Raw genomic sequence first — 9,494 nt, forward strand, 5'->3', positions numbered from 1 at the left:
AGATCCCTGCTGGCAAGATTATGTTGTAGGGCTGGAGAGTTGATATACCCCTGAGGTCGGGCAGTAAAGGTGTACCTTGAAGACAACCTTGAAGACAAGCTGTTTCTGGTGGTCCTTACTGACAGCTAATGAGGAAAAAAAAATTTGCCAGATCAAAAACTGCGTATCAGGTACCAGAGAATGTGTTGATTTGCTCAAGCAATGATACCACATCTGGAACCGCAACTGCAATTGAAATCACCACCTGGTTAAATTTATGATAATCCACTGCCCTCCTCCAAGACCCATCTGTTTTCTGAACAGGCCAAATAGGAGAGCTGAATGATGTTCTAGTTTGGAAAAGCTGAAGGAATGTGATACACAAGAAATGGAATGGCTTTTAAAAAGGGGAATTTATTAAGTTGCACGTTTGTTCTAAGGCCATGAAATGTCCAAATTAAGGCACCAATAAGAGGTTACCTTCACTCAAGAAAGGCCCTTGAAGTTCAGGTTTTCTCCCTCAGTTGAGAGAGCACATGGCGATGTTTTCTAGCCTTCTCTCCCAGCTTCTTGTTTCATGAAGCTCTCCTGGGGGTGTTTTCCTTCTTCATCTCCAAAGGTCTCTGGCTAGGTGTCTCTATTGGTTTTGGTGACTGTCAAAGTTTTCCAAAATGGTTCCCTCTTAAAGGGCTCCAGTAAGCACCTCACCTTGAATGGGTGGAGACACATCTCCACAGAAACCAACCAATCAAAAGTCACAATCCACAATTGGGTGGGTCATGTCTCCATGGAAACAATAAAAAATATACCACCCAGCAATATTGAATGAGGATTAAAGGACATGGTTTTTCTGGGGATATACAACAGATTCAAACTGACACAAATGGAGATGTGGTGGGAATCACCACCCCTGAATCCTTCAAGTCCTTAAGAGTGGCACAAATCTCTGCAATCCCTCCAGGAATATGGTATTGCTTCTGATTTACTATTTTACTAGGTAGGGACAGTTCTAGTGGCTTCCACTTGGCCTTTTCTACTATAATGGCTCTCACTCCATGAGTCAGTGAACCAGTATGGGGATTCTGCTAGTTGTTGAGTATGTCAATTCCAATTATGCATTCCAAAACTGGGGAAATAACCACTGAATCAGTCTGGGGACCCACTGTGAGATATACCTGAGCTAAAACTCCATCAATCACCTGACCTCCATAAGTGCCTACTCTGACTGGTGGGCCAGGGTGATGTTTTCAGATTTCTGGAATTTGTGTCACTTCTGAGCCAATGTCTAATAATCCCTGAAATATCTGATGAGTGCACAGTCACCCTAGTAAAAGGCCATAGGTCTCCTTGGAGAAGGCTGGGAGGAAGGTTAACAGTGTAAATTTTGGACAGTGTAACAGGGTCCTTTCCCAAGGGTACCCAGCCCTGCCCTCATTCAAGGGGCTCTGGGTCTGTAAACTGTCTTAAGTCTAAGAATTGATTAAGGGGCCATGGCTCTTTGTTTTTGTAATTCAAGTTAGACTTTGTTCACTTGACCTAGAACTTTTCTGCTAATACAGCTCAAACAAGAATTTAGTAGACCGCTCATCTGTTTTACTTCTAGGTCCTCCATGATCTACTAGCCAACACAAGTCTCTGTGAGTCAGATTGTTTTGACTGTTGCTTTGAGTCTGCTGTCCATTATGGAGGCCACGCCCACCTTTTCTACAGTGATTAGCTGTTGCCACATGGCTTCTGCCAACTCAAAAACCTATCATCCCCATTGTTTAAGGATTCCAACTTAGTAACAGCAGTTCCCACAGTAATATCTGACCAACAGAGAAGGGAAACTACAGAGTTCTTCAGGGATGATGGAGCTCGTCTGACAAATTTATTCCTCAAAGTATGGTAAATGATGTGTCCTCTTGATGTTCTTGAGCAGGTTTTCCATGATAAATGCACTCTAACATTTCAATCTTTCTAAGCCTTTGGATCCCTTAATCTACATTATACCAGGGCTGTTCTGGCATTCTGACATCTGATACTGTCAGCCACCTTTTGATCCATGTGGTAGTTAGGTTCAGGAGTCAACTTGGCCAGGTGATGATGTCCCGTAGTTCTGTTGCTGTGGACTTGAATAATTAGAATGTGAAATTCATCTATGGCTGATATATCTGCAGTCAGCAAAGGGGCATGCCTTCTATAATGAGTGATGTTTAATTTAATTAGCTGGAGGCTTAAAAGAGAGGGCTCAATGGAGCACAGCCCAAGCAGCTCAGCATACTTCATCTCAGCACTCGCAGCTCAGCCCAGACGTTTGGAGATGCAAAAAGGAATCACCTGAAGGAAAGCCGCTGGAACCCAGAAGCCAGGAGAAAAAGCCAACACAGCTGTCCTGTGTGCCTTCCCAAGTAACAGCCCTCGTTAAAAGCCTATCTACCTCTGGTGTGTTGCATTTTGGCAGTTTTGCAGACAAAAAATTCTAGGTTTAGGCTAACCATTCAAACAAACTATTAATGTTCTTTTTAACCTCTTGAGCTACAATATTAAATGCAGAATCTCTGCTTAGTGGGCCCATATCAGTAAATTCAGCCTGATTCAATTTTAGATTATTTTCACTATTATCCCATACCCTTAATATCCATTCCCACACACATTCCCCTGATTTCTGCCTATATAAATTGAAAAACTCATGCAATTCTTTTGGAGTATAGTGTATCTCCTCATTGGTCACACTTTGTACCTCACCTATTGAGGCCTGTTGGGACTTTAGTCTAGTTATAGGTCTTGAAGAAAAAAGTGAGGGGTGAGGGGGGGTCATGAAAAGAATTAGAAGTGTCTTTCAAGCCAATTACCTCAGGGCATTCCATCGCAGTTTCATCTGGTAAAACAGGATTAATCTCACCAGACAAAGAGTAGGACTATTTCCCCCCGGAGGTGGTTACAAATTTAGCAAGAACTGAAAGGTTAATCTCTTTAAGTGGAGGTTGGATGGCAGACTCCTCAGGGCAGACTAGAGGTTAGGAAGCTGTGTCCTCAAGGCAGGCTGGAGGTCAGGTAGCTGTCTCCACAGGACAGGCTGGAGACTGATTGGCTCTTTCCCAGGCAGACCATTACAGTTTATCTAACAAAGGGTCAGCAGGATCCAGTGTTCCAGTGTCCCCACCATCATCACTATTAACCCACGTGTCCCCATTCCCAAGGATCCCATTCTTTTCCAATCAAAGCCCTTACTTTAAAGCAGACACCCTGCAAGTTTGAGAATTTAGTTTACATTGTAAATCTGCTGCTCGCACAATGAGACCCTGGGTCTGGTTTTCAGAGATATCAAGTCTGCAACCACAGGAAATAAGATTTTCTTTCCGGGCACACATAGAAACTTTTACATCTTTCATTTGGCATTTAAGCTGCAAATTTGAAGCCTTCAGCTCATCCCTTTCTTTCATAACTGTATCCAGCACATCTAAGAACAACTAGCCAACATCATTATACCTATTAATTCCATAAAACTCTGTAAAGGTATCAAAAACACAGTCACCCAGAGCCTGGCCTCATACTAGAGTATAGTTAGGAGAATCAGATGGTGACATTTGCACATCTGTATTGCCACTTCACGCCATAGACTGTCAGTGCCATCTTCATAACTGGAAATAGAGTCATTAGTGCCTTTGAATCTAATCAGAGTAAAAAATCAATTATAAAAACCCATTTTTAAGATTCTGTTTCTCAAAAACCACCCCCTTTCAGTACCAAGGCTGTATAAATCAGGGTTCTCTAGGGAAATAGAACCAAACGGAGATATCTGTAAAAATGAAATTTTATAAAAGTGACTCTCACAACTGTGGGGAAGCACAAGTACAAATTCCATAGGGCAGGCTGTGGGCTGGCAACAATAATGAAGATGTTCAATGAATTCTGAAGGAAAAGCCAGCTGGCTGAAATAGAAATGAAAATTCTCTCTTCTGACTTCCAAAATCATCAGCTGTCCCTTAAAAGTCTTCAACTAATTGGATTAAATCCAACTGATTGGATTCTCTCATTGCAGAAGACACTCCCCTTACCTGATCATAGGTATAATCACCCATAGATGCAATCAACTGACTGATGATTTAATAAAATCTTCTGGTTTATTAACTAACCACAAAATGTTCTTGCAGGGTCAGCACTGAAGGCTAAGGGTAGAAGGTATCAGCTGAAGGAGCAGAATCAGGGGAGTCTCCTCTGTCTACGTCAGACCCTGAGTCTCAGGCTTAATGGATAACCAAACGCAACAATATGGATGAATTTCATGACATATCAAGTTAAAGAGAGAGTTATACTGTGTAATTCCATTTATATAAAGTTGAAGAACATATACAACTAAATCACAGTGTGAATAATCAGAATAGAGGTTACTCTTCAGAGCGATAAATACCGGAAGGGAACAGGAGGAATTCTAGTGATATTTGGTTTCTTTATCTGGGTTTTGCTAAAATGGAGTTAAATGGAGTTGGTTAAATGATTTTTGATCTCCTGAAAAATCAACTGTACACAAATATACACTTCCCTGCATGTGTATTATATTTCAGTAGAAAGCAAAATTTAGGGTGTCTGTAGTATAAATAATTTTAGAAAGACACTCTGACAGGATGTTAAATTTTTCTTTCATAAACTAATATTTCAGTCAAAAAAAAAAAGTTCTTGCAGTTATGGTTAGGCCAGTGCTTGCTTGACCAGGCAACTTGGCACCATCACCTGGCTAAGTTGACTCATGAACCTATCACAAACCAGAAGGATTTAAAGCCCACCTGAAGTCTTCCCCCAAGCACATGCACCATGAAACTATATATATATATATATATATATATATATATATTTACTAGTGTAATGTAGTAGAAGCTGTGGTGCTTCCAAGAGCTCCCTCAGGACTGAGTCATTCTTCCCCCATTCTCTAGAAATTTCCTCAGCCCAAAGGTGCTGTCTTGCCCAGAATTACAGCTCCTTCCTCAAGGGCAGCCTGTATGCAATGACTGGCCCATTTGGAGTTTGAAAGACCTGGCCCTCTCTCTTCCATTTGGGATAACTCTAAAGACCCTCCCATTTTGGGGGTTCCCTGTGAGATTGGCTGAGTCTTCTGTTACAACTGCATCTCGCCTCAACTTCTCTCTCTGCAACAGACTCTGCTCCCCTCACTTCCTTACAAGTGGTGTTCCTTAGTGCACCCCCCCCCCCCCCAATAAACCTCTCAGGGTGCATTTCCAGGGAACTCAAGCAGTTGGGACCAGGAATGCTTCTAAGAAGGAGACTCCAATATGGGAATTTGCAGTTAGATCACCAACTCTTTCATCACTAATTCCAGCAAGTATACTGACATTCCAAGGTTATTAAAACTTTGGTGGTGACCTGGGATAGGGCAGGTGGAAGGGAATCCATTTTGTCTAGGGGTCAAATGGGAGGGTCAATTTACTCCCTACTCCTTGGCCACTGTGGTGGAGCAGTCAAAGCACATTACAAAGAGAGAGCACATGATACACTTGCAATTTGTTTTCTTAGTGACAGTGTAAGACATGATTGCATTCTCATAGTAAAAAAAATTCAAATGTTAGAGATAAAGTTGCAGCCTTTCTTGGTAACCACTTCAACCCCACTGTTTGTAGTCTGGTATGTATCTCTCTCTATATATAGAACTATGTAGATGATATTTTCGATAGGCATGACATAAATGAGATCATTTATAGTATACTATATACTAGACTGTTGCATGATATTACACACTATTAGTCTGTTTCTAATTTTTGATATGCACATGAGTTGTTGTTGTAACTGTCCTTGAACATGCTTGCCTGTGCTTCTCAGGATTCTCAGGGTAGATATCAGGAAGTGGGATCATCCATCACATTGTTTGAATCAAAATAAAATATGCCAAAGTGGCTTCCAAAGTGCTCAACCAATATATATGTTCACCAGCAGGGTGGAAGAAATGGGCTTGCCTGTACCCTCTCCAAAATGTGACCTTATCGATCTTTAATTATTCTGACATCCTGATGATTAAAAAAAAATTATTGTTTTCATTTGCATTTTTCTCATTATCTGTTAGTTTGAGCATCCTTTTGCATGCTTATTGGTCATTCGTATGTGCTTCTATGAACATACTTTTCATATCCTTTGCCCTTTTCTATTTTCTTTTCTTTTGTTAAAAAATACTACTCTTCAAGTTAAAATAGGAAAAAAAACACCTAAGTATACAATACCCAGAATTTTTTAATTTTGTCATTTTTGCTTCAGCTATCAAAGTATTTTATAAAAACAAACTTTATAGTTCAAATTGAAATCCCCTTTGTTCTCCTTCCTAGTGTCATTCTGCTCCCTTCTTCCCAGAAACAATATCTATCATGAACTTGGTTGTATACAGTCCATAGTTTTGTACTTTTAATGTATGTATATGTGTGCCTGCAGCTTAGTTGGTGTTCCCCAGAAAGCAGAGCCTGAGAGTGGACTTGGGTACAGGCAGTTTATTTGGGAGATGTCCCCAGGAAGCAGGAGTGAAGAAGGATGGAGTGAGATGGAAAGAGGAAGAAAGGAGAGCCAGGAGGGGAAGCGTTCCTGGGTCAGTTCCTTCTATGGGCAACGGGACTCTAGTGCCCTGCAGACACGGAAGGAGGGCCTCAGACTGTCCCTGCAAGGATGCTAGGGTATTTACCCAAAGACTCACATCCCCCAGTGTCTCAGTGGTCCCTCCATTTCCAGATTGCCCCAAGGACTGATCCCCAAGAAAAAAAGAGAATGTAGAGGTGATTTCCTGGGGGCAGCAGGGCAGGGTCCTGCACTGACAGAGGCAAAAGATGCCCTGCAAGGCTCGGTGCTGGGAGGCATGGAGTCCTCCTGGGACCAGTTCTGGTTCTCCTGGTGTCTTGAGCTCCCCAATTTCCTATTAGTATATTCCTTTCTTTTTAAATCTGACGGAATAGGTTTCTACTACTATTCACTACAATGATACGTTAGTGAAAAAAAAAAGCAATAATTCCACCATTCACAGAAGTGATTCCCTTTGTTTGACCCTAGCTTTGGTGTCTCATATCAATCTTACTGGTGGAAACAGAGGTAATATGTTTCATTCTAGCTTCCTGTTATGCTCATTTGCCCGCTCATCTTCCTTGTATGAGATTCTCTGTTAGCTTTTCTACACAGTCTCTAGTTATAACAGCCTGCTTATAGAGTAGGAGGGTTGCCAGGAGGTCGCGGAGGGAGGGGTTGGAAGCAGTAGATAGCATGTTCAGGGGATGGGATGGGAGACTTGGGGCTTTGGGGCCCAAAGAGGAGTGGATATGGAGCGTGAAGGACCCACTGGCCTGGTTACTCCTATATTCTCTAACATGTTACCCCATTGGAGGCCCCAAAGGGGCCCTTCTGGCTGAGAAGCACCCCTGGAGAGAGCGGTCCTTTTCACTGTGTGCTTTGGACTGTGGCACCCTTATTTAATCCAAGCCCTCTGGCTGTTCTCTCTCAAGGCTTCTTGGGGCAGAAGCAATATAGCTTCGTGGCTCAGAGCCCCAAGCTCTGAAGCCAGCCTAAAGGCTGTTTTATTTCTAATGGGCGTGGGGTGCCCAGATGTCAACATGGGTAGGCCTTTGTGTGGCCTCAGTGTTCTCCTCTGGGTTTCTCAAATTAATAGCTTTGGTGGTCTGGCCACTCAAGTAAAATAATATATATATTATATATTATATACATGTGGAGTTTTATTAAAGGAATTGATTCATATGACTATGGGGCTGCCAAGTCTGAATTCTGTAGTGTGGCCAGAAGCTGGAAACGCCAATAAAGGTGAAGCTGAATTCCCCAGAACCTGGCTGGCTGCAGTAGAAGCAGAAATTCTTCTTTTCTGACTTCTAAAATCTTCAGTTCTTGTTTTAAACACCTTCAACTGATTAGATGTAGAGACTCTCCACCTTGCTGAGGACAATCTCCTTTGTTGATCGGAGATGCGATCAACCATAGATGCAATCAAAGGATTATGGATGCACATTTATCTATGAAATATCCCTCACAATAATGCTCAGGTCAGTGGTTGCTTGACCAAACAACTGGACATCATAATCTAGTCAAAATGACACAGGAAATTGACCATCACAGCCACACTGAGTGCATTTGAAGGCTACCTGTTACTCACCAGTGCTGGGAAAGTTCCTTATCCTCTCCTGGCCTCAATTTTCTTGTCAGCAAAATGCAGATAGTAATGATCACGATAGATGCTGTGATGTGCCATTAACATTCCCCAGCAGGGATGAATGATTCCCTTACCCCCACCTCGGTTTCTCCAAGTCCTGCTGGCTACCATGCTACAGAGAGGGCCCTCCCCCAAGGTCTTGACCCCTTCCGTGGCCAGAGTCCAATGACTGATCAGCAAGGCAGAATAAAAGGGTGGTCCTTTCATTGCATGGGGGACAGCTCCAAAGGGACAGCCCACCTTCAAAACTTCCCCACAGGGTCCACTGAAGTCCCTATTGAGAGTCTGTCTCAGCTCAGCTTTTCCCTCTGCCCAATCTTGCTTCCTTCCCTTCCCTCCACAGGTGGAGAAGCACTCCCTAAAGAACGCTAATGAGCTAAGCTCCACCTCAGAGACCAGTTCCTAGGGGACCGGAGCTGCCACACACCACTTTTCTCATAAGGTCGTTGTAAGGACTGAATTACACAGAACACAAAGTTCTGTCACAGAGCCCAGCCCACAGCAAACACACAATAACGTTAGTTGTAATACTACACACCCAGGCATCCCTTCTTTTCTCTCACAGCTACACACATATAGAGAGAAATTATATATTATAATTACATATAATTTCCTCTCAAAATTTCAAAGGGAAGATGACTGCACTAGGTACTCAGCTTGCCATTTTGAACTGGGATCTTTTCTCATCCATATTAAAAAACAGGGGGGGCCGCGGTGGCTCAGCGGGTAAAGTGCTTGCCTGCTATGCCGGAGGACCTCGGTTCGATTCCCGGCCCCAGCCCATGTAACAAAAACGGAGAAACAGAATACAATAAAAAACAAGAAAATGTTTAAAAATGTTTCCCTTTCTTCCTTCCTTCCTTCCTTCTCTCTGTCTTTCCTTTAAAAAAAAAAAAAAAAAAACAAACAAACAAAACAGCTTTTTTGTGTGATAAAATTCACATTCCATACAATTCATCCATTTAAAGTATATAATTTATTGCCTTTAGTCACAGAATTGGGAAACCACCAGCATAAATCAATTTTAGAACTTATTCATTATTCCCCCACCAAAAAAAAAAAATAAAAAACAAACCATACTAACTCCTCTTTTCCACCCAACCCCAACTCAAGGCAACCACATATCTACTTTCTGTGTTTACCGATTTGCCTATTCTGGACATTTCATATAAGTGAAATCATACAGTATGTATGTTTTGTGATGGCTTCTTTCACTTAGCATAATGTTTTTAAGGTTCATCCTTGACATAGTATGTATCAGTATTTCATTCTATTTTATTGCTAAATAATCCATCATATGGATATACCACATTTTGTTTTTTCCGTTCACCTG

At 42.0% G+C, this 9,494-nt stretch overlaps 1 long non-coding RNA gene across 1 annotated transcript; it reads left to right on the top strand.

Annotated features, from left to right (window-relative positions):
* Nucleotides 1-829: 829 nt before the first annotated feature.
* Nucleotides 830-4,196, top strand: LOC143685838 (uncharacterized). Its single transcript, XR_013176767.1, has 3 exons — nt 830-947; nt 1,583-1,866; nt 4,116-4,196. It is a non-coding gene; the product is annotated as an uncharacterized LOC143685838 (long non-coding RNA).
* The last annotated feature ends 5,298 nt before the right edge of the window (nt 4,197-9,494 follow it).

Source organism: Tamandua tetradactyla, chromosome 6, assembly GCF_023851605.1.
Source record: "Tamandua tetradactyla isolate mTamTet1 chromosome 6, mTamTet1.pri, whole genome shotgun sequence".
Taxonomy (NCBI): domain Eukaryota; kingdom Metazoa; phylum Chordata; class Mammalia; order Pilosa; family Myrmecophagidae; genus Tamandua; species Tamandua tetradactyla.